Raw genomic sequence first — 25,455 nt, 5'->3', positions numbered from 1 at the left:
AGCTGGGATATGACCTGTGTAAGAGCTATGAATGTAGAGATGCAATTTAATGCTAATAATTCACTCTCTCTTTGTAAACAAAGGGCTTCTTCCTTGACTGTGTCCTCTGGAGTCTGAGGAAAGTTGACTTCTGTGAAAAACCTCACTCACACATACTGCAAACATAGCAGTTCTACACTGAGTGTGTTCTATGGTGTCCGAGGAGATGTGACTTCTGTGAAAAGCCTTGATTACATTTCCTGCAAACATAGGGCTTCTCCCCTGAGTGTATTCTCTGGTGTCTTAGGAGATCTGACTTTTGTGTAAAGCCTTGTTCACACTCCCTGCAAACATAGGGCTTCTCCTGTAAGTGTGTTCTCTGGTATGTGAGGTGATGTGCCTTCCTTGAAAAGCCTCAATTACACTCCATGCAAACATAGGGCTTCTCCTCTGAATGTATTCTTGTGTGTGAGGAGATGTGCCTTCCTTGAAAAGCCTCAATTACACTCCATGCAAACATACGGCTTCTCTCCTGAGTGTATTCCCTGGTGTGAGAGGAGAGTTGATTTCAGTGGAAAGCCTTGCTCACACTCCCTGCAAACATATGGCTTCTCTCCTGAGTGTGTTCTCTGGTGTGAGAGATTTGATTTCATTGAAAAGCCTCATTCACACTCCCTGCAAACATAGGGCTTCTCTCCTGAGTGTATCCTCTGGTGTCTTAGGAGAGTTGATTTCATTGAAAAGCCTCGCTCACACTCCCTGCAAACATAGGGCTTCTCCCCTGAGTGTATTCTCTGGTGTCTTAGGAGATTTGACTTTTGTGTAAACCCTTGTTCACACTCCCTGCAAACATAGGGCTTCTCCCCTGAGTGTATCCTCTGGTGTCTTAGGAGAGTTGACTTCATTGAAAAGCCTCGCTCACACTCACTGCAAACATAGGGCTTCTCCCCTGAGTGTATTCTCTGGTGTCTTAGGAGATTTGACTTTTGTGTAAAGCCTCGCTCACACTCCTTGCATACATAGGGTTTCTCCCCTGAGTGTGTTCTCTGGTGTATTCAGAGATCTGACTTTTGTGCAAACGCTTGTTCACACTCTCTGCAAACATAGGGTTTCTCCCCTGAGTGTGTTCTTTGGTGTGTAAGAAGACGTGACTTTTGTGTAAAGCCTTGTTCACACTCCCTGCAAATGTAGGGCTTCTCTCCTGAGTGTATCTTCTGGTGTTTTACGAGAGTTGATTTTATTGAAAAGGCTCGCTCACACTCGCTGCAAACATAGGGTTTCTCCCCTGAGTGTGTTCTCTGATGTATTAAGAGATATGACTTTTGTGCAAACCCTCGTTCACACTCCATGCAAACATAGGGTTTCTCCCCTGAGTGTGTTCTTTGGTGTGTAAGAAGACGTGACTTTTGGGTAAAGCCTCATTCACACTCCCTGCAAATGTAGGGCTTCTCCCCTGAGTGTAACTTCTGGTGTCTTACGAGAGTTGATTTTATTGAAAAGGCTCGCTCACACTCGCTGCAAACGTAGGGTTTCTCCCCTGAGTGTGTTCTCTGATGTATTAAGAGATATGACTTTTGTGCAAACCCTCGTTCACACTCCTTGCATACATAGGGTTTCTCCCCTGAGTGTGTTCTCTGGTGTATTCAGAGATCTGACTTTTGCATAAAGCCTTGGTCACACTCCCTGCAAACATAGGGCTTCTCCCCTGAGTGTATTCTCTGGTGTCTTAGGAGATTTGACTTTTGTGTAAAGCCTCACTCACACTCCTTGCATACATAAGGTTTCTCCCCTGAGTGTGTTCTCTGGTGTATTAGGAGATATGACTTTTGTGCAAACGCTCGTTCACACTCCCTGCAAACATAGGGCTTCTCCCCTGAGTGTGTTCTTTGGTGTGTAAGAAGGCATGACTTTTGTGTAAAGCCTCATTCACACTCCCTGCTAACGTAGGGTTTCTCCCCTGAGTGTATCTTCTGGTGTCTTACGAGAGTTGATTTTATTGAAAAGGCTCGCTCACACTCGCTGCAAACATAGGGTTTCTCCCCTGAGTGTGTTCTCTGATGTATTAAGAGATATGACTTTCATGCAAACCCTCGTTCACACTCCTTGCATACATAGGGTTTCTCCCCTGAGTGTATCTTCTGGTGTCTTACAAGAGTTGATTTCATTGAAAAGCCTCGCTCACACTCGCTGCAGACATAGGGTTTCTCCCCTGAGTGTATTCTCTGGTGTATTCGGAGATCTGACTTTTGCGTAAAGCCTTGTTCAAACCCCCTGCAAACATAAGGCCTCTGCCCTGAGTGTGTCCTCTGGTGTCTGACAAGAGTTGACTTCTGTGAAAATCCTCGCTCACACTCCTTGCAAACATAGGGTTTCTTCCCAGAGTGTGTTCTCTGCTGTGTGAGAAGATGTGACTTCAGTGAAAAGACTTGTTCACACTCCCTGCAAACATTGGGCTTCTTCCCTGAGTGTGTCCTCTGGTGTGTGAGGAGGTCTGACTTTTGTGAAAAGCCTCGCTTACACTGCCTGCAAATATAGTTCTTCTCATCTGAGTGTGTTCTCTGTTTTTTGAGGAGATGGGACCCATCATCAAAGTCTTGCAAACAATCTCCATATTTGATAGTTTCATTTGTCGACATTACTACTCTCATAGACAGTTTTTCTGTGTCCACTGAATTCACTTTCTGGCCTCTGCTTGGTGCTTTCTGTATCATTCTCTCTTGCTCACTAGAGCTTCCCATGTGTCCTTTGGGAGGTTTGAAAAAGGCCCTTGAAATCCTCCTTGGCCTGCTTCTCTTAATCAAATGTTTGGACTTTTCTTTGAACTTTTGACCTTCAGCTTTGTCATTCTCGTTGTGTGTATTAGTATGAGGCTGCTGCTGATTTTCATTCTCTGGGTAGGGATCCTTTGATTTGAGGTGTTTTCTTGTAGATGTTCCGGGGAGAATATCAAAGGGGTGATTGCATTGCACATGTTGACTGAGAAAGTTCTGACTGGAGAAGGCCAGAGAGAAGGAAGAACATGAGTGTAACTCTGGCTGTGGTTCTGCTGAAAGAGAAAATTTTGGTCAGGACAGATGTTGACAAGGCTGCCTGGGTAATATGTTTTGTTAAGACCTGTCACACAAGTCATTCTTATGGGGTTGACAATGTATTCTCTTTCTCCCCCCACAAAGTTTTTTTTTACAGTCTCTTTTCTCTTTTGATTTTTATGTAGTATATCTTCTTTAGAAATCCAGAAAACACATGCCAAGGGTATTTTCTATGCATTGTCAGATGAGGAACTGTCAAGTAGCATCAGAGGCTCTTTCACCCCCTGTATGGTGGAAAATGTTGACATTTCCTATCTACATGTAGCTTTTAACACAGTTCTTTATAAAGACCACTGATTCCAACTAGGAATTGCTTCCATCATAGGTTTTTTTTTTTTTTTTTTGTATTTTTCTGAAGCTGGAAATGGGGATAGAAAGTCAGACAGACTCCCGCATGCGCCCGACCGGGATCCACCCGGCACGCCCACCAGGGGGCGATGCTCTGCCAACCAGGGGGCGACCCTCTGCCCCTCTGGGGCTTCGCTCTGTCGTGACCAGAGCCACTCTAGCCCTGGGGCAGAGGCCAAGGAGCCATCCCCAGCGCCCGGGCCATCCTTGCTCCAATGGAGCCTCGCTGCAGGAGGGGAAGAGAGACAGAGAGGAAGGAGAGGGGGAGGGGTGGAGAAGCAGATGGGCGCTTCTCCTGTGTGACCTGGCTGGGAATCGAACCCGGGATTTCTGAACGCCAGGCCAACGCTCTACCACTGAGCCAACCGGCCAGGGCCCCATCATAGTTTTTGACAGATGATAAACTAACAATATGTCCTTCCTCAAGCTTCATATCAAATATTCATACTTGATTTTATTCAGTGTCAGCCCATTTCATATACAATGGAAAGTCTTTTAAAAATGTTTCCCCAACCATACTTTTTAAAAATTAATTTATTTTTGAGCAGAAAAGGAAGAGGAGGAAGAAAAAATAGAGGAGGAAGAGCAGAATGAGAAAAACAAGAAGAAAAAAGAGAGGCATTTATTCATTGTTCTACCTAGACATGCAGTCATTGGTCATTTCTAGTATGTGCCCTGCCACAGGCTCAACCTCGGTATTACAGGTTGCAGCTCTAACCAACTGAGCTAACTAGCCAGGACCCGCAATCATACTTCTTGCATGCCTGGCTTCTATTCCTCTTCAGCTAAACCATAATCCTCTCTCCCTTGGAGATAAATGAAGCTCTGAGAGGATTACCACTAAACTGTATTCTCCAAAAATGAACAAAGCAAATCTTAAAGAATAAGCCACCATATAGGCAAGAACAGCACCATTATCCCACCACACTCAGGAAAGTTTCCAGCATCTTAGCTCGGATCACAGTACTGCATTTCAGGCTTCTGGGCATCTTTGAAACTGCTCTTACCCTATATACTATACAGAGGTGGCCCTCAGAAAACAGGCCAATGCTTGTTTTCCCAGTGGATAGAGTGTTGGCCTGGCATGTGAACGTCCCAGGTTTGAACTCCGGTCAGTGCACACATGAAAAGTGACAATCTGCTTCGCTTCCCCTCTATCTCCCCTTTCTCTCTCTCTTTCCCTCCTACAGCCAGTGGCTTGATTGGTTTGATCATCAGCTTGATAGTTCAGTTGGTTCAAGTGTTGAACTCAGGCGCTGAGGATAACACAGCTAGTCTGAGTATGGACCTCAGACTGGGGTTGCTGGGTGGATCCTGGTTGGGGCACATTAAGAAATCTATCTTCCTTTGTCTCACTTAAAAAAATTAAATTTCTTAATTTTTTTTTCATCTTCATAGAAAGTCATGGTTAGTGCTGTGTTAAAAATCTGATATTCCTTGCTTAATGGTGAATGGCAGTTTCTTATTTCACTTGGTGACTGGGGAGTGGCAGAAGCAGTGAACAAACAGTATCAAAAGGGCTTAGGAATTCATTGACTTCTCAAGAAATATTTGTCCTAGAGAGACCTGAAGATGGCAGCGGAGTTGGCAGATGCACAGACTCCCAGCTCACACCACCAAACTAAATTACAAATTAATTTAGGAACAATCAGTGTGAAAAACTAAAGCCTGGACAAGAACAGTTTCAAATAAGCCCCTTGCTGAGATCAGTAAAGAAGACTACCACCAAGATAACTCAGAAAAAAATAAACAAATCAAGTCTTCAAATCGGCTCGACTAGAAAAGCCAAACCTGACAGTGGATTATAAACAACAGCTGATAACAACTCAAGACCTAGAAATAACACAAATAAGAATTGTAGGCAGACAACACCAAGCCTAGACTCAACCAGATCTACAAACAACACACCCAAACACACACACATAATGAGAAGACAGAAAAGTGCAATCCAAATGAAACTACAAGATAAATCTCCAGAAAAAGAACTGAGTGATATGGAAATAACCAAACTGTCAGATACAGAGTTTAGAATAATGATTTTTAGGATGCTTAGGGATCTTAAAACAACAATGGGTGGTCATTATGAACACCTAAATAAAGAGATAGCAAATATAAAAAAAAGATTGAAATATTAAAAAAGAATCAGTCATAGGTGATAAATACAATATCAGAAATGAAGACCACAATAGAAGGAATTAAAAGCAGGATGGATGAAGCTGAGGATTGAATCAGCAAGTTAGAAAACATGATAAATGAAGGCACAGAAGCAGATCAGAAAAAAGAAAAGAGACTCAAAAAGTCTGAGGTAACTCTAAGAGAGCTCTGTGATAACAAGAAGAGAAATGACATTTGCATCATAGGTGTTTCTAAAGAAGAAGAGAAAGAACGAGAGATAGAAACTTTATTCAATCAAGTCATAGCTGAAAACCTCCCTAAATTGATGCAAGCAAGAATTTCACAAGTTCAAGAAGCACAGAGAACTCCATTAAAGTGAAACCCAAAAAGACCTAGACCAAGCCACATTATAATTAAAATGTCAAAGCTAAGTGATAAAGAGAAAATATTAAAAGCTGCTAAAGAAAAGAAGGCTATCACCTACAAAGGAGTCCCCAACAATGACATCTGGATTCTCATCAGAAACATTTGAGGCCAAAAGGGCATGGCAAGAAATATTCAAAGTAATGCAGAACAAGAGCCTACAACCAAAACTACTTTATCCAGCAAGGCTAACACTTAAAATTGAAGGAGAAATAAAAAGCTTCCCAGACAAAAAAAAAAGAGAGAAAACAAAAAAAATTAGGCTCTAGCTGGATGGCTCGCTTGGCTGCAGCATTGTCTTGCAATTCAGAGGTGGCTGGTTCGGTCCTTAGCTGGGGCACATACAGAAACAGATTGATGCTTCTGTTTCCCCCTTACCCCTTCCTCTCTCTGAATTCAATAAAAATAAAAGATTAAAAAAATAGAAAAAAATAAAATAAAAAAAGAAACAGAGAATATTTTTTTAAAAAATTAGGAATTCATTACAACCAAACCAGTGCTGCAGGAAACGTTAAGGGGTCTGTTGTAAAAAGATTAAAGTGGGAAAAGAATATAGCAAAGAAGAAATACAGCTTTAAAGAATAAAATGGCAATGAACAACTACATATCAATAATAACCTTAAATGTAAATGGATTAAATGATCCAATCAAAAGACATAGGATAGCTGCATGGAAAACAGGACCTGTACATATGCTGTCTACAAGAAACATGCCTTAGCCCCCTGGTGGGCATGCCGTGTGGGTTCCAGTCGGGCGCATGCAGGAGTCTGTCTCACTGCCTCCCAGTTTCCAACTACATAAAAATACAAAACAAACAAACAAACAAAAAACAACAGAGACACACCTTAAAACAAAAGATGCACATAAACTGAAGGTAAAAGGATGGGAAAAATATTTCATGCAAATGAAAATGAAAAAAAAAAACCTGCGGTAACAATGCTAATATCAGACAAAATGGAATTTAAAACAAAGACTATAGTAAGAGATGAAGAAAGTCATTACATAATAATAAAGGGAGCAATCAAACAGGAAGATATAACAGTCATAAATATCTATGCACCTAATATAGGAGCACCTAAATATATAAAGCAGACTTTGATGAATATAAAGGGTGAGATCAACAGCAATGCTATAATAGTAGGAGATTTCAATACCCCACTAACATCACTAGATAGATCCTCAAGAGAGAAAATTAACAAAGAAACAGCAGACTTAAAGGACACACTATCAGGCATCCCCAAACTATGGCCCGCGGGCCCCATGCAGCCCCCTGAGGCCATTTATCCGGCCCCCCACTGCACTTCCGGAAGGGCCACCTCTTTCATTGGTGGTCAGTGAGAGGAGCACTGTATGTGGCAGCCCTCCAACGGTCTGAGGGACAGTGAACTGGCCCTCTGTGTAAAAAGTTTGGGGACCCCTGAGGAGATCAACTTGATTTAATCACCTTTCACGCTAAGGCAGCAGAATATACATTCTTTTCAAGTGCTCATGGTACATTCTCTAAGATAGACCACAGGTTAAGAAACAAAACCAGTCTCAACAAATTTAAAAAGATTGAAATGATATCAAGCAATTTCTCTCATCACAATGGCATGAAACTAGAAATCAACCACAAAAGAAAAACTGAAAAATACTCAAACACATGGAAACTAAGTAGCATGTTATTAAATACAGAATGGGATAACAATGAAATCAAAGAAGTAATAAAAAAAATTCCTAGGATGATGTCAGAGTAATGGTGGGGTAGGAAGCGATACTGATAAATCTCCCCCAAAACTCAACAAGATCTTCAACCAGAAACAGAAAAACCTATCCTTGGAGCCTCCAGATGTTTCGCAATACACCCAAAGGTATGGTCGAGCAAAAAATTGGCTAAATATATAACCAAACCCCGAAGGAAATAGGGAGTAAGAAATGCTCCGCCTTCCTCATTAACCTAAACAGGGCGGCTTTCTCTGGTAACTGTGAATATAGAAACTAAGGCGGGCAAAGGGGGTGAATAGATCCAGGCCGCAGCACAAACGGCCGAACCAGGCTGTGGCACGGAGATCCAAGCCAAGGAAAAACTGATCCTGTGGCAACCCGGGCAATACAAGCTAACACTTGCACCAAACCCAAACAAAGAAAGACAAGCGGGGCGGCCATTTTACCTGGTCTCCTGGTTGGCGTGCGCGCAGTTAGTGGGCGAGAGATTTCTTCCTAGGCCCCGAGAGTGGGTGCCCGTGTTGCCCCACGGAAAGGCAGGGTCAGAGGCCTTTCTGTGGGCTGAGGGCAGAATCTCTGGGCAGCCCCAGCGCCCTGGGAAAGCCACGCACGGGAGGGAGTGAGAACTAATTCCAACGGTGGAGATTTACCGTGCTGGAGGGGGTTTCACTCAGAGGGAAACGCGGCCGGCCTCATATCCTGGTCTGCGCGCACAGATAGTGAATGAGAGATTCCTCCGAGTGCCTCAGCAGTGCTCGCCTGTGTTATCGCACAGAGGGGAAGAGTCAGGGGCCTTTGTGTGGGCCAAAGCGGAATCTCGGGCTGCCCGAGCGCCTTGCAAAAGCCGCGCACGGGGAGAGAGCGAGACTCAATTCCAACACTGCAACTTTTCCATGCGGTTGGGGGTTTCACTCAGAGCGTGAGACTGCTGGCCGGATATCCTGGTCTGTGCACGCAGAAGGTGAGTGAGAGTTTCCTCCAAGCACCCCAGAAGTGGGCGCCTGCCTGTGTTACCGAACAGAGTGGCAGAGCCAGAGGTCTTTGAGTGGGCGGAAAGCCCGCCTGATTATGCTAGCAGCTCTGACTGACTGAGCCTTACCAAGAGCCCTGTGCTGAGTGGAAATAGAGTGGGGAGTTGCCAACTCATTGAGCCTCTTACTATCCAGGCAGAGGCAGCAGCAACCCCATAGCTGGATTATCAGGCTACTAATTGAGGAAGGAAAGACTAGGAGAAAGGCTCCAGGAACACGGACCCTCTCACTGTCGGAGCCTATAAATGCTAATGAGCCTCGACTGCAAACGAGACTAAAGCACAATACATGACATTGCCATAGAGACTTATCAACTGCAAACCTCTACCTGAGCATTCCAAAGGGGCAGAACCCGGGGTACAGAGTCACTGACCAGGAAGAGGGAGAGAAAAGAAAAAGCAAGAAGATAACCTCTCAAAATCAAGAATAATCTGCAGACTTTATAACCTATCCCATTTTATTATATTTGTTTGTTTGTTTCTCTGATCTTCATTCTTGATACTTTTTTTACTCCTCCAATTTGGCCGATTAACTCTCTGCCGGTCTTATTCTCTCCTCTCCTTGAACTACACTACCCATAAGTGTTACATCTCCCATTATTTTTCTCTTCTCTTCCTTTCACTCTATGAGGGTTGCACTCCAAAACCCTTAACTCTCTCTCTCTCTCCTTTCTTTTTTCTTCTTTTAATGGTTCCCTCTTTTTTTTCTCTCTCTCTCTCTTTCTTTTCTCCCTCTATATTAGTTCTTTACTTTCTCCTTTACATCTCCTCTCATTCAAACCTCAATAACAAACAAATTATCTTATCTGGGACTCAAACTTATGATTGTGGCATTTTGGGGGTTTTTACTTCACCTTTTTAACTCACTAGCAGTGCTCCCATCCCTGGCTCTCCATTTTATCTAGTTCTTGTTCCACTAAATAAAATAGTAATTTTTAAATTTGTCCCCAAATTTTTCCGTTTTCCTCTTATTCCTCTCATCATAACTCTTAGACAACCAACACCTAAAAGCAAATCATTTTATTCTTGACCAAAATTTTTTCCTTATTTGCTTTTTGTGGGTCCATACCTCTTTTTTTTTCTTTATTTTTTTATCTTTTTTCTTTTTTTTTTCTTTTTTTTTTTTTTTTTTGACCCTTTATTACTTTTCCCCAATTCAGGCCCTCCATCACAGGCATTGTTTGTTATAATTCACAGTCCACCACAAGATTTTATCAAGAAAGAGGGGAGAGGAGAGGAGAGGAAAAAAAGGAGGGGTAATAATTTTTTTTTAAAAATTTTTATTAATTTTATTTTTCTTTATTTCATTATTAATTTTTTTTAAAAAAAGCACTTCTTTTATTTTTTTTTTATTTTTTTAACTTTTTATTCTTTATTAAATTCTCATTAATACTATCAACTAAAACCACCCTCAGATGCCCATAAGGAAGAGAAAATCGAATATCATGGATACAAAAGAAAGAGAGGTAACACAGCTAGATGAGGAAAAATCTATGGAGAAAAAGATTTAAGATATTGGAAACCTTGGAGCTAAATGACAGAGAATTTAAAATAGAAATCCTAAAAATACTCAGAGATATACAAGAAAACACAGAAAGGCAATTTAGGGAGCTCAGAAAACAACTCAATGAACACAAAGAATTATATTACCAAGGAAATTGAAACTATAAAAACAAATCAAACAGAGATGAAAAACTCAATTCACGAGCTGAAAAACGAAGGTAACAAGCTTAGCTAATAGAACAGGCAGATAGAAGAGAGGATTAGTGAAATAGAAGACAAGCAACTTGAGGCACAACAGAGAGAAGAAGAAAGAGACTCAAAAATATAAAAAACATGAGATAGCCCTACAGGAATTATCTGACTCCATCAAAAGAATAACATAAGAATAATAGGTATATCAGAGGGAGAAGAGAAAGAAAATGGAATGGAGAATATACTCAAACAAATAATAGATGAGAACTTCCCAAGCCTGTGGAAAGAACTAAAGCCTCAAATTCAAGAAGCAAACAGAACACCGAGTTTTCTTAACCCCAACAAACCCACTCCAAGGCACATCATAATAAAGATGACACAAACCAATGACAAAGAAAAAATTCTCAAGGCAGCCAGGGAAAAGAAGAATACAACATATAAAGGAAGGCCTATTAGATTATCATCAGATTTCTCAGCAGAAACTCTACAAGCTAGAAGAGAGTGGACCCCAATATTTAAAGTCCTGAAAGAGAGGAACTTTCAGCCACGAATACTATACCCATCAAAGCTATCCTTCAAATATGAAGGAGAAATAAAAACATTCACAGATACAGAAAAGATGAGAGAATTTATCATCAGAAAACCCCCACTCCAGGAAATACTAAAGGGGTTCTCCAATCAGATACAAAGAACAAAAAAAAACAGAGCCACAAGTAAAAGCTCCAAGAAGAAAACAATAAAACCAACTTTAAACTGTGACAACAAAAAGAAAGGGGGGAGAAGGATGAGATTAACAGTAGCAAAGGACGATGAGTGCAAAAGTACTCACAAAATAGTGCGACTACAATGAACAGGGTAGGTACCCTTTTCATTACTAATGGTAACCACCATTGAAAAAACCACCACAGAAGCACATGAATTAAAAAAGATAGCAACAGAGGAAAGATGTATGGAATACAACCAAATAAAAACAAAAGATAGAAAAAACGAAAGAGAAGAATCAAACAAGACACAAAACTAACAGAAAGCAATATATAAAATGGCAATAGGGAACCACAAGTGTCAATAATTACACTAAATGTAAATGGATTAAACTCACCAATAAAAAGACACAGAGTAGCAGAATGGATTAAAAAAGAAAATCCAACTGTATGCTGCCTACAAGAAACTCATCTAAGTAACAAGGATAAAAACAAATTCAAAGTGAAAGGCTGGAAAACAATACTCCAAGCAAACAACACCCAAAAAAATGCAGGTGTAGCAATACTCATATCTGATAATGCTGACTACAAGACAGAAAAGTACTCAGATACAAAAATGGTCATTTCATAATGATTAAGGGGACACTGAATCAAGAAGACATAATAATCCTTAATATATATGCACCAAACAAGGAGCACCAAAATATATGACAGCTACTTATTGACCTTAAAACAAAAACTGACAAAAATACAATCATACTTGGAGACCTCAATACACCGCTGACGGTTCTAGATCGGTCATCCAAACAGAGAATCAATAAATATATAGTGGCCTTAAACGAAATACTAGAACAACAGGATATGATAGACATCTACAGGACATTTCATCCCAAAGCGACTGAGTATACATTTTTCTCCAGTGTACATGGAACATTCTCAAGAATTGACCATATGTTGGGCCACAAAGACAACATCAGCAAATTCAGAAAAATTGAAATTGTACCAAGCATATTCTGTGATCATAAAGCCTTAAAACTAGAATTCAACTGCAAAAAAGAGGGGGAAAAAACCCACAAAAATGGGGAAACTAAACAACATACTTCTAAAAATGAATGGGTCAAAGAATAAATAAGTTCAGAGATCAAAAGACATATACAGACAAATGAAAATGAAAATACAACATATCAGAATTTCTGGGATGCAGGAAAAGCAGTAATAAGAGGAAAGTTCATATCACTTCAGGCCTATATGAACAAACAAGAGAGAGCCGAAGTGAACCACTTAACTTCACACCTTAAGGAACTAGAAAAAGAAGAACAAAGACAACCCAAAACCAGCCGAAGAAAGGAGATAATAAAATCAGAGCAGAAATAAATGAAATAGAGCACAGAAAAACTATAGAAAAAATTAATAGAACAAGGAGCTGGTTCTTTGAAAAGATCAACAAAATTGACAAACCCTTGGCAAGACTTACCAAGGAAAAAAGAGACAGGAACTCATATAAACAAAATCCAAAATGAAAGAGGAGAAATCACCACAGACATCATAGATATACAAAGAATTATTGTAGAATACTATGAAAAACTTTATGCCACTAATTCAACAACCTAGAAGAAATGGATAAATTCCTAGAACAATACAACCTTCCTAGACTGAGTCAAGAAGAAGCAGAAAGCCTAAACAGACCTATCAGCAGAGAAGAAATAGAAAAAACCATTAAAAACCTCCCCAAAAATAAAAGTCCAGGCCCTGACGGCTATACCAGCGAATTTCTATCAAACATTCAAAGAAGACTTGGTTCCTATTCTACTCAAAGTCTTCCAAAAAATTGAAGAAGAAGCAATACTTCCAAACACATTTTATGAGGCCAACATAACCCTCATACCAAAACCAGGCAAGGATGGCACAAAAAAAGAAAACTACAGACCAATATCTCTAATGAATACAGATGCTAAAATACTAAACAAAATACTAGCAAATCGAATACAACAACATATTAAAAAAAATAATACATCATGATCAAGTGGGATTCATCCCAGAATCTCAAGGATGGTTCAACATACGTAAAACGGTTAACATAATACACCATATCAACAAAACAAAGAACAAAAACCACATGATCTTATCAATAGACGCAGAAAAGGCTTTCGATAAAATACAACACAATTTATGTTTAAGACTCTCAACAAAATGGGTATAGAAGGAAAATATCTCAACATGATAAAGGCCATATATGATAAACCATCAGCTAACATCATATTAAATGGCATAAAACTGAAGGCTTTCCACCTTAAATCAGGAACAAGACAGGGTTGTCCACTCTCTCCACTCTTATTTAATGTGGTGCTAGAGGTTCTAGCCAGAGCAATCAGACAAGACAAAGAAATAAAAGGCATCCATATCGGAAAAGAAGAAGTAAAGGTATCACTTTTTGCAGATGATATGATCCTATACATCGAAAACCCCAAAGAATCCACATAAAAGACTACTAGAAACAATAAGCCAATACAGTAAGGTCGCAGGATACAAAATTAACATACAGAAGTCAATAGCCTTTCTATATGCCAACAATGAAATATTGAGAACGAACTCAAAAGAATAATCCCCTTCACGATTGCAACAAAAAAAATAAAATACCTTAGGAATAAACATAACAAAGAATGTAAAGGACATATATAATGAAAACTAAAGCATTGTTAAGGAAATTGAAAAAAGATACAATGAGATGGAAGAATATTCCTTGTTCTTGGATAGGAAGAATAAATATATTCAAGATGGCCTATATTACCCAAAGCAATATACAAATTTAATGCAATTCCCATCAAATTTCCAATGACATTTTTTAAAGAAATAGAGCAAAAAATCATCAGATTTATATGGAACTATAAAAATCCCCGAATAGCCAAAGCAATCCTAAAGAAAAAGAATGAAGCTGGGGGCATATCAATACCCTGACTTCAAACTCTATTATATGGGCCACGACAATCAAAACAGCATGGTATTGCAGAAAAAATAGACACTCAGTACCAATGGGAACAGAATGAGAAGCCAGAAATAAAACCACATATATATAGTCAAATAATTTTTGATAAAGGGCCAACAACACACAATGGAGAAAAGAAAGCCTCTTCAATAAATGGTGCTGGGAAAACTGGAAAGCCACATGCAAAAGAATGAAACTGGACTACAGTATGTCCCCCTGTACAAAAATTAACTCAAAATGGATCAAAGATCTAAACATAAGACCTGAAACAATTAAGTACATAGAAGAAGACATAGGTACTCAACTCATGGACCTGGGTTTTAAAGAGCATTTTATGAATTTGACTCCAATGGCAAGAGAAGTGAAGGCAAAAATTAATGAATGGGACTACATCAGACTAAGAAGTTTTTGCTCAGCAAGAGAAACTGATAACAAAATAAACAGAAAGCCAACTAAATGGGAAATGATATTTTCTAACAACAGCTCAGATAAGGGCCTATATCCAAAATTTACAAAGAACTCATAAAACTCAACAACAAACAAACAAACAATCCAATAAAAAAATGGGAAGAGATATGAACAGACACTTCTCCCAGGAAGAAATACAAATGGCCAACAGATATATGAAAGATGCTCAGCTTCATTAGTTATTAGAGAAATGCAAATCAAAACTACAATGAGATACCACCTCACCCCTGTTAGATTAGCTATTATCAACAAGACGGGTAATAGCAAATGTTGGAGAGGCTGTGGAGAAAAAGGAACCCTCATACACTGTTGGTGGGAATGTAAAGTAGTACAACCATTATGGAGAAAGTATGGTGGTTCCTCAAAAAACTGCAAATAGAACTACCTTATGACCCAGCAATCCCTCTACTGGGTATATACCCCAAAAACTCAGAAACATTGATACGTAAAGACACATGCAGCCCCATGTTCATTGCAGCATTGTTCACAGTGGCCAGGACATGGAAACAACCAAAAAGCCCATCAATAGATGACTGGATAAAGAAGATGTGGCACATATACACTATGGAATACTACTCAGCCATAAGAAATGATGACATCGGAACATTTACAGCAAAATAATGGGATCTTGATAACATGATACGAAGCGAAATAAGTAAATCAGAAAAAAACAGGAACTGCATTATTCCATACGTAGGTGGGACATAAAAGTGAAACTAAGAGACATTGATAAGAGTGTGGTGGTTACGGGGTGGAGGGGGGAATGGGAGAGGGAAAGGGGGAGGGGGAGGGGCACAAAGAAAACTAGATAGAAGGTGACAGAGGACAATCTGACTTTGGGTGATGGGTATGCAACATAGTTGAACGACAAGATAACCTGGACTTGTTATCTTTGAATATATGTATCCTGATTTATTGATGTCACCCCATTAAAAAAATAAAATTATTATAAAAAAAAATTCCTAGAAACAAATGATAATGAGCAAGCAAAATCTCAAAATTTATGGGACACAGCAAAAGCAGTCCTGAGAGGGAAGTTTATAGCATTACAGGCATACCTCAAGAAGCTAGAAAAAGCTCAAATAAACAACTTAACCCTGCATCTAAAAGAACTAGAAAAAGAAAAGCAAGTAAAGCCCAGAGCTAGTAGAAGGAAGGAAATAATAAAGATCAGAGCAGAAATAAATGACATAGAGGCTAAAGAAACAATACAGAGGATCAATGAAACCAGGAGCTGGTTCTTTGAAAAGGTAAACAAGATTGATGAACCTTTAACAAGACTCACCAAGAAAAAAAGAGAGAGGACTCAAATAAATAAAATTAGAAACGAGAGTGGAGAAATAACAACTGACACAACAGAAATACAAAATATTGTAAGAAAATACTATGAAGAACTGTACGCCAAAAAACTAGACAACCTAGATGAAATGGACAAATTCCTTGAATCATATAATCTTCCAAAAATCAATCTGGAAGAATCAGAAAACCTAAACAGACCAATTACAACAAATGAGATTGAAACAGCTATCAAAAAACTCCCAAAAAAGAAAAGTCCTGGGCCTGATGGCTTCACAAGTGAATTCTACCAAATATTCAAAGAAGAACTAACTCCTATCCTTCTCAAGCTATTTCAAAAAATTCAAGAGGAAGGAAGACTTCCAAACTCCTTTTATGAGGCGAGCATAATTCTGATTCCAAAACCAGGCAAAGACAACACAAAAAAAGAAAATTATAGGCCAATATCCCTGATGAACTTAGATGCAAAAATCCTCAACAAAATATTAGCAAACCGGATCCAGCAATATATGGAAAAAATCATACACCATGATCAAGTAGGATTTATTCTTGGGAGGCAAGGCTGGTACAATATTCGCAAATCAATCAATGTGATTCATCACATAAACAAAAGAAAGGAGAAAAACCACATGATAATTTCAATAGATGCAGAAAAAGCATTTGATAAAGTCCAGCACCCATTCATGATCAAAACTCTCAGCAAAGTGGGAATACAGGGAACATACCTCAACATGATAAAGGCCATCTATGACAAACCCACAGCCAACATCATACTCAATGGGCAAAAATTAAAAGCAATCCCCTTAAGATCAGGAACAAGGCAGGGGTGCCCCCTTTCACCACTCTTATTCAACATAGTTCTGGAAGTCCTAGCCACAGCAATCAGACAAGAAAAAGAAATAAAAGGCATCCAAATTGGAAAAGAAGAAGTAAAACTATCATTATTTGCAGATGACATGATATTGTATATAGAAAATCCCTAAAGTCTCAGTCAAAAAACTACTAGACCTGATAAAAGAATTGGCAAGGTGGCAGGATATAAAATCAATACTCAGAAATCAGAGGCATTTTTATACACTAATAATGAACTGTCAGAAAGAGAAATCAGGGAATCAATCCCCTTTACCATTGCAACCAAAAAAATAAAGTACCTAGGAATAAATCTAACCAAGGAGATTAAAGACTTGTACTCGGAAAATTATAAAACATTGATAAAAGAAATCAGGGAAGATACGAATAAGTGGAGGCATATACCATGCTCATGGTTAGGAAGAATAAACATCATTAAAATGTCTATATTACCCAAAGCAATTTATAAATTCAATGCAATACCAATGAAAATACCAATGACTTACTTCAAAGACATAGAACACATATTCCAAAAATTTATATGGAACCAAAAAAGAACACGAATAGCCTCAGCAATCCTGAAAAGGAAGAAAAAAGCGGGAGGTATCACACTTCCAGATATCAAGTTATATTATAAGGCCATTGTACTCAAAACAGCATGGTACTGGCATAAGAACAGGCATATAGATCAATGGAACAGAACAGAGAACCCAGAAATAAACCCACAGCTCTATGGACAACTGATATTTGACAAAGGAGGTAAGACAATACAATGGAGTAAAGACAGCCTCTTCAACAAATGGTGTTGGGAAAACTGGACAGCTACCTGCAAAAAAATGAAACTAGACCACCAACTTACACCACTCACAAAAATAAACTCAAAATGGATAAAAGACTTGAATGTAAGCCGTGAAACCATAAGCATCTTAGAAGAAAACATAGGCAGTAAGCTCTCTGACATCTCTCGCAGCAATATATTTGCTGATTTGTCTCCACAGGCAAGTGAAATAAAAGACAGGATAAACAAATGGGACTTTATCAAACTAAAAAGCTTCTGCACAGCTAAAGACAATAAGAACAGAATAAAAAGACAAACTACACAATGGGAGAATATATTTGACATAGCGTCTGATAAGGGGTTAATAACCAAAATTTATAAAGAACTTGTAAAACTTAATACCAGGAAGACAAACAATCCAATCCAAAAATGGGCAAAAGAAATGAATAGACACTTCTCCAAAGAGGACACACAGATGGCCAATAGGCATATGAAAAAATGTTCAACATCACTAATGATTAGAGAAATGCAAATTAAAACCACAATGAGATATCACCTCACACCAGTCAGAATGGCGCTCATCAACAAAACAACACAGAATAAGTGCTGGCGAGGATGTGGAGAAAAGGGAACCCTCCTGCACTGCTGGTGGGAATGCAGACTGGTGCAGCCACTGTGGAAAACAGTATGGAGATTCCTCAAGAAATTAAAAATCGAACTGCCTTTGACCCAGCTATACCACTGTTAGGAATATACCCCAAGAACACCATAGCACTGTTTGAAAAGAAGAAATGCACCCCCATATTTATGGCAGCATTGTTCACAATAGCAAAGATTTGGAAACAGCCCAAGTGTCCATCAGTGTACAAGTGGATTAAAAAGCTGTGGTACATATATACAATGGAATACTATGGGGCTATGAAAAAGAAGGAAATATTACCTTTTGCAACAATATGGAGGGACCTGGAAACTATTTTGAGTGTAATAAGCCAGGCAGAGAATAAAAAATATATGACCTCACTCATTTGAGGAATCCAAGGAATAATGTGAACTGAGGAATGGAATAGAGACAGAGGAAGAATCATAGGGACCAGAGGAAAAGAGGACAGAGGGAAGGGGATGATAGGATGGGATAAACCTGAACAGAAGAGGGAGGGCACTTTAGGGAAGGGGCAAGAAAGATGTTGAGGGGAATAGGGGGAGGGGAGATGCATTTGGGGTGACCCTAGAATCTATGTAAACACGAAATGGCCTTTTAGTTGTATAGGAAAAGACATTTAGAATCTTCTGGTTCCTTAACATGTCGTACCATTTTATGAGAGGAATATTATTTTTTTTAATTGTTTGGCAAAACTTTTGACAAAATACCTTCTAAAGCAGCCGCAGCTTGTAAATATAATGTCAACCCTACAGTGATCATTTTTTCCCAGAGAAAATTAGGTGTGAATTTGTCATGTTAAATTGAAATGAGTAACAAAATGTATCCCCTTCCAGTTTACCTTTTTTGAGTTTTAGAGAATTAAAAGTTTTATTTTATTATATTTTGAAATAATTTCTACATGTGATCCGTGAGACTGACTGTAATTCCAGTGCTTAATTTTCTATGGACAAACTTGATAAACTAGACACCTTGCAACAGGATTACCCCAATTATAGTGTCAGGATTTTAGCTGTACCAGAGGCCTTTATGTGCTACACATAATTTGTATGAAGTTTTGTATGTGCAAATTGGGTACATAAACAGATCTCCATTTCTCTAAGGGAATGCAATAAATGTAGCATCGTGAATAAATATAACTTTTATAATCCTTAAAAAAAAACCACAATTAATTAAATTTAAAAAAATAAAGAAGAAAAAAATCTAAAAAAGTAAAAAATATAAAAATTTCTTTTAAGAATCAAAGACATAGGAAATGAATTTTTAATTTCTGAACCATCTGATTCAAAATCTTACTGACTTTAGAGCAGGGGTCTCAAACTCAACTCAGCATGTGGGCCGCAGAGCAAGATCACAGCCGTTTGGCGGGCCGCACTAGGTCTACAAAAGGCAACTGTTATGCAACAGTTTTCTCACTGCAGTTGAAAACAAAAAAAAATCAGTACAACAAGCACAATCGTACATGCAGTTTACTCAGTGTCACAAAACGACCAGAAACTGTAGTTCGCATCACAACTGCTGTTAATGAAGCTAATATCTAGCTAGGATGCTAGAGAAATGAAAAATACAAGTAGGCCCCTAGGCTTACTTAATTTTATCCAAAATATTTTGAACTTCGTGGATTAGTCTGCGGGCCGCATGTGGCCCGTGGGCCGCGAGTTTGAGACCCCTGCTTTAGAGTGTACCATGAACAGTTCTAAGGTGAGTTCTTTTTTTTCTTTCCATTTTGAAGAATGGTTGTGCCCACCTCTAGTTGCTGAGAGCTCTCTCTGCTTGCTTCCGTAGTTGATGGCCAGCTTCTGGCCATACTTGTCACTGTACCAGACTAGCAGTTCACAGTCTGGCTTGATGAACTGGCAGGTTCGGTAGCAAATCTGCTTGCAATACTGAAAGGCCACCAGGTTCTGCTCTTCATCATCCTGGGCACAGTTCACATACCTGGGATTGAGGCAGGTGAAAGAAAAGAAACACACAGGCGATGAGTTCCTATTACCTCTCAGATCCATGACCAGCTCTGCACCTGACACTTGGGCTCTGATATCACCCACTCCCACAGTGCTCCCGGAGAACCTTCTGTTCAATGTCTGTGCCTCTCACAATGTCATACTACTTCCTATCTCCAGGTCCTGCTTACAATGATTATCCTGCCTAATACTATTTTCCAAAGCCAATTCCAGATGTAACCTCCACCCTGATTGGCCATAAAACCCAGTGACCTCTAGCTTCTCTAAACTAACTCAGGTCCTGTTTATATCACAGAACTTGCTAGTTGATGTTGGACTCTGTGTCTAGATTAGTTCACATTATTCAATACTCAATGCGAGTTCATCTTTTTTTGAGAGGCATTACTTCATTCTCCTCACATTTTATTTAGGTAGTATTTGATGCCTCACCCAGGTTCCCAAAAAACCTGGAGGTCTCCCTGCCCCACTGAAGTGAGAAATGGGGAGGCAGACAAACTCCTGCATGCGCCCAAACAGGATCCACCTGAAATGCCCACCAGGGGGCGATACTCAACCCATTTCAGCATTGCACCGGTCCAACTGAAGCCATTCTAGCAACTGAGGCAGAAGCTATGGAGCCATCCTCAGTGCTCAGGCCAAAATTGCTCCAATATAGCTTTGGCTATGGGAGGGGAAGAGAGAGATAGAGATGAAAGAGAGGAAGAAGGGTAGAGAAGCAGATGAGCACTTCTGTGTACCCTGGCTGGGAATCAAACCCTGGACTTCCATGATCGGGCTGATGCTCTACTGCTGAGCCAACATATCGGGACTTGGAGGTGTCTTTAACTTAGCAAAATCATAAAGAACAATAATAGCTTATTCACATTCTGTAGCCTCTGATAAAAGAGCCCCTAGGATAGTGGTTAATGATCATTGCTCTGCAAGCTTCAGAACTCACTTCTAGTTAGAAGTGAGGCTGGGATAATTTGCTGCCCTCACAGTTCTAGGCTATCCTTGGTTTAGGTATCCTGGCACTGTGCACTTCTCAAAAAATAGAAAAATTATAGTTAAACATTTCTAAAATCAATTGTTTCACTCTGTCTGCAATTTGTCCTCCATAAGAAGATGGATTATATGATCTGTTTTAATAATGAATACCTTCCTCTAAACTGGAATATAGTAAGGACTTGCTAAAATAATGTTCATCAATTAAAGTGTTATCCAGGCCCTCAAAATTTTTTTCCAGTGCCTAAATTTTGTCTAGCATAGAGATTTATATTTTGAGGACATATGCTATATTTTTATTGCCTTTTTTCCTCTAAATACCTTTTTCCTTGAGAGAGCACCAAATAAAGAAAAAAGAGGAACAGAGGATTGAGGGAGACCACTGAGGGAGGCATGATGAGAAGAAAAGATGTATGGGCCTGAGAGGGATGAGTGTTCTCCGTGACTCCCCGAAATTTCTTGGCCTTACCTCATCCAGTTGGCCCAGGATTCATCCTTTGCATTCACATACTCATGACAGTTTCTTCCTTTGGTGGTCTGCATTTTAGGAAGAAAAAATAAAGGATTTTTTTGCATGTGGAGGTATTTTCTCTACTGTCAACAAAGCTCTTTCAGCTTGCATGCATTTCCACTCATGATCACATGATAGTTTTCTATACTCATTACATCTGAGTTGACCTGTCCACTTAGGGCTGGGAGGAGGAATTCCTTTGTGTCTCTACCACATTGCTCCCACTTAACCTGTGATCCTCAACAGGAGCTCCATGGTCTACAAAGTCCACTCAGTACCCAGAGCTAACCATATTGTCTCCCTCCATGTCCTAGCATGTAGAAAGACAGTTTCCACATAGCTATGGGAGGGATGTGGGAAGCCACAAGACAGGGGAAGAGGTAAATACTCACCAGCCAGGAGTATCCGTTGTTGCCTGCCTCTTCATCTTCTGTGATCTGGCCCTTATAAGGGCCAAAGTGCAGACCCACTGGCAGAGCAGATGCCTCATTCCACACTCCAAGCCCAGCCTCAGTAATGCCTGATGGTCTGATTCTCAACCCAGGAGGCAGAGTGAGGGCTGCGTGGTTTGGATGCCTCTTATTCACTGCACTGTCTTCTACAAATATCAGGGGCCCATGCACGTCACAACTGTCAATGAAGAAGTTCTGACACTTCTCACAATCTGGGGGTGAGAGTAACAGGGATTAGGGAAAGTGTAGTGCATGTTCCTGGATGTATAGAGTTTCAGAGAGAGCCCAGGAACTCACATCATTGAGCCTCCATTCTGTAGTGCAGATCCATAGGGGAATGGAATTCTCTAATGGTCAAATGACCAATGAAATTATTGTATGAAGAGATAACATGCTTTGTGAGGGTCACTTACAGAGATAGTCATCATCCTGGGGATCGCTGACCTCTTGGTACACATGGTCTTTTATTTCTCGTAGGCTATACATCTTTACTTCAGTCTCCTTTCTCCTGAGTTCTAAGTTGGAGAAGAGTGAGTTTGGTGGAGTCTGAGGTATTAGTCCCTACTTTGTCAAAAAACACATACTCTCCTCCGATCAAATTATCACCCATACTTCTTTAAACTCTGGTATTGTCCTTTGCCAACTATTGGCTCAGAAAGTCTCTATAATAGTAAGCCTCTGACTACAGATGGTCAATTCAATCTTTGTTTCTAGATCTTCTCATTATAAGGCTTAATTTCCCAACTTTTAGCTATACATAAAATATATATTTAGGGCACAGTATATGTAAGGTATTGAGGAAAGGCCTAGTATACAACACCAACAGGGTATGGTCGCTAGTATCAGGGGTGTATTTACTGGACAACATGTAAGTGTCAGTTTTTTGGTTTTTTGTTTTTTACAGAGACAGAGTGAGAGAGTAAGAGAGAGGGATAGACAGGGACAGACAGACAGGACCAGAGAGATGAAAAGCATCAATCAATTGTTTTTTGTTGCGCATTGCAACACCTTAATTTTTCGTTAATTGCCTTCTCATATGTGCCTTGACTGCAGGCCTTCAGCAGACCAAGTAACCCCTTGCTCGAGCCAGTGACCTTGGGCTCAAGCTGGTGAGCTTTTGCTCAAACCAGATGAGCTTTCGCTCAAGCTGGCGACCTCGAGGTCTCAAACCTGGGTCTTTCACATCCCAGTCCGATGCTCTATCCACTGCGCCCCCAACCGGTCAGGCGCAGGTGTCAGTTTTTTTATATTGAATTTAAGCCCTAGTCACTGGCTCAGTGGATAGAGTGTTGGCCCATTGTATGTCCCAGGTGTGATTTCATTCAGGATACATAGGAGAAGCAACCATCTCCTCCACCCCTCCATCTCCCACTTCTCTCCTTCTTTCTTTTCTGCAGCTAGCAGCTCAATTGGTTCTAGTATTGGCCCTGGGTACTGAGGAAGACTCAGTTAGCTGAAGCACATCATTCTGAGGTGCTAAAAACCAGTTCAGTATTCAAAAATTGTGGTTGCCAGGTAGATCCTGGTAAAAGTGCATATGGGAGACAGCCTCACTATCTCCCCTCAACTTACCTAAAATATAAACAAATACATATGCAAATAAATAAATTGAATTGAATACTGTCAAAGAATACATGCATGTATCCTCACCTTACACATTAGTATTCAAGAGCTCAGAGAATTTGTAAAATTTGCCCAAATCTCCAGTGCTAAATTAACTCTGAATTTAGTAGAGCTTAAATCCAGGCCTATCCAAAGTCCACCCCACATACCTAGGTCATACTTATTAGCCTTTCTAAAGGACTCAGAGGAACTGAAATCTACAAATAATTTTCTCTTACCGAATTTTTAACTAGAGTGTTTTTCAGACACATTGAAGAGATGGCTGACACAGGACCTGATACAATGGTCCCTGGCTCACAACCCCAGCTGCCTTAATCACCAGGATTAATCCTTTCTGATCTGCAATGTGGCCGGCACTGCCCAGATAGCCCTGTCCTGGAGCACTGCTCATCGGCCAGACTTTCCTCATTGTCTTGTGATGACAAGCGCTCTGAATGAGTTGTTTCTTACGTGCTTTTTATACTTCTCTACCATTCCTGCTCATTAACACATCTATAAATATGTGTAATTATTTACACATAGAAGTGGTGTAGCAAATTGCCCCTTACTACACAATGCACTGTTTGCATCGCGCTTGTTTGCTAAACGCAATCTCTGCTCCTCCTTAGCTTATGAGACAGAACACACAAAGCACACACCACTCAGCCCCTTTTACACCAGGAGCCCTGCCCAGATTAAATGTGCAAGGAGGCTCACACACCCCAGGTGGCCCATTTAGAACTCACTCAGGTCAGGTGACAGGACAGGAACTGACGACCCGTCAGTTTCAAAAGGGCAGCGCCATGCCTGTGGCCCCTCACCTCGCTGCCTCGGAGTCCATTCTTCATGCGAGTCCTCAGTGTCCTTCGCCGGGGTTTTGGCGTTCTGCGAGCCGTGAACCATGAAAGCGGTTCGAGGGGCTCTGAGGCCTGGGGAGAAACAAAATTGTGGTCCCCAAAGCGAAGTGCGTGAGGTAGCAGCTCCCACCCAGGTGGGCCTTCCTGCCGCCCGCGGATCCCACACCCTGGTTCCAGTGCAACGTCACCTGTGCGCAGCAGTGCGTCCTGGTTCCTTTCCACGTTGGGGCAGCGCACCTTCTCCCAGTCACCCATGGCGGCCACCCCTCCCGGGAGAAGGAAGCGCGGATGTCCCTGAAGGCTTTGGGGGCCTGGGTGGAGACGCGGCCACGTGACTCCCGGCAGCAGCCGGCAGGAACTGCCGGTCGCCCCGCTGGGTCCAGGCTTCCCCCGCCTCCCTCAGTGCTCTGCCGCTCCCTCAGCGCCGTCCACCGCCCCCCCCCCAACAAAATCCCATCTGCGTCCCTGCTCCGGCCACCCCGCAGGCCCAGCTCCCACGTGCCTGAGCGGGAGACGGCAATGAGGCTGACTGCTTTGCCCACGGGCGGGCATTCGCGTGCCTGTGTGCTTGCGCTGGGTGTCCCGAGAGGGAAAAGGTGGGGCCAACTTCAGGGAAGCAAGGTCCAGCTAGGGCAGGGACTCCAACCAAGTCAGTGACCTCCTTGCTCAAGTCAGCCACTTGGGCTTTAAGCCAGCGATCTTTGGGCTCAACTGAAGACCACTGGGTCCAGTCTATGATCCCGCGCTCAAGCTGGTGAGTCCACGCTCAAGCCAGATGAGCTTATTACATTTTCTTGTTATTCAAGCGCTCTCTTGAGTTCCTCTATTCTACTCTCAAGTTTATCGAACATCATTATGACTGTTTGCTTTGAATTCTTTATCTGTCCAATTACCCATCTCCATTTCATTATGACATTTCTCCTGAGTTTTTTTCTTCTTCCTTCATTGGGGGTATATATTCTTCTGTCT

At 40.7% G+C, this 25,455-nt stretch overlaps 1 pseudogene; it reads right to left on the bottom strand.

Annotated features, from left to right (window-relative positions):
* Window positions 1–24,741, bottom strand: LOC136387049 (histone-lysine N-methyltransferase PRDM9-like; annotated as a pseudogene).
* Between the last annotated feature and the right edge of the window lie 714 nt (window positions 24,742–25,455).

Source organism: Saccopteryx leptura, unplaced genomic scaffold (genome assembly GCF_036850995.1).
Source record: "Saccopteryx leptura isolate mSacLep1 unplaced genomic scaffold, mSacLep1_pri_phased_curated manual_scaffold_55, whole genome shotgun sequence".
NCBI classification, from domain to species: domain Eukaryota; kingdom Metazoa; phylum Chordata; class Mammalia; order Chiroptera; family Emballonuridae; genus Saccopteryx; species Saccopteryx leptura.
Note: the sequence above shows the minus strand (reverse complement) of the source record. Positions and strands in the feature narration are given on the sequence as shown.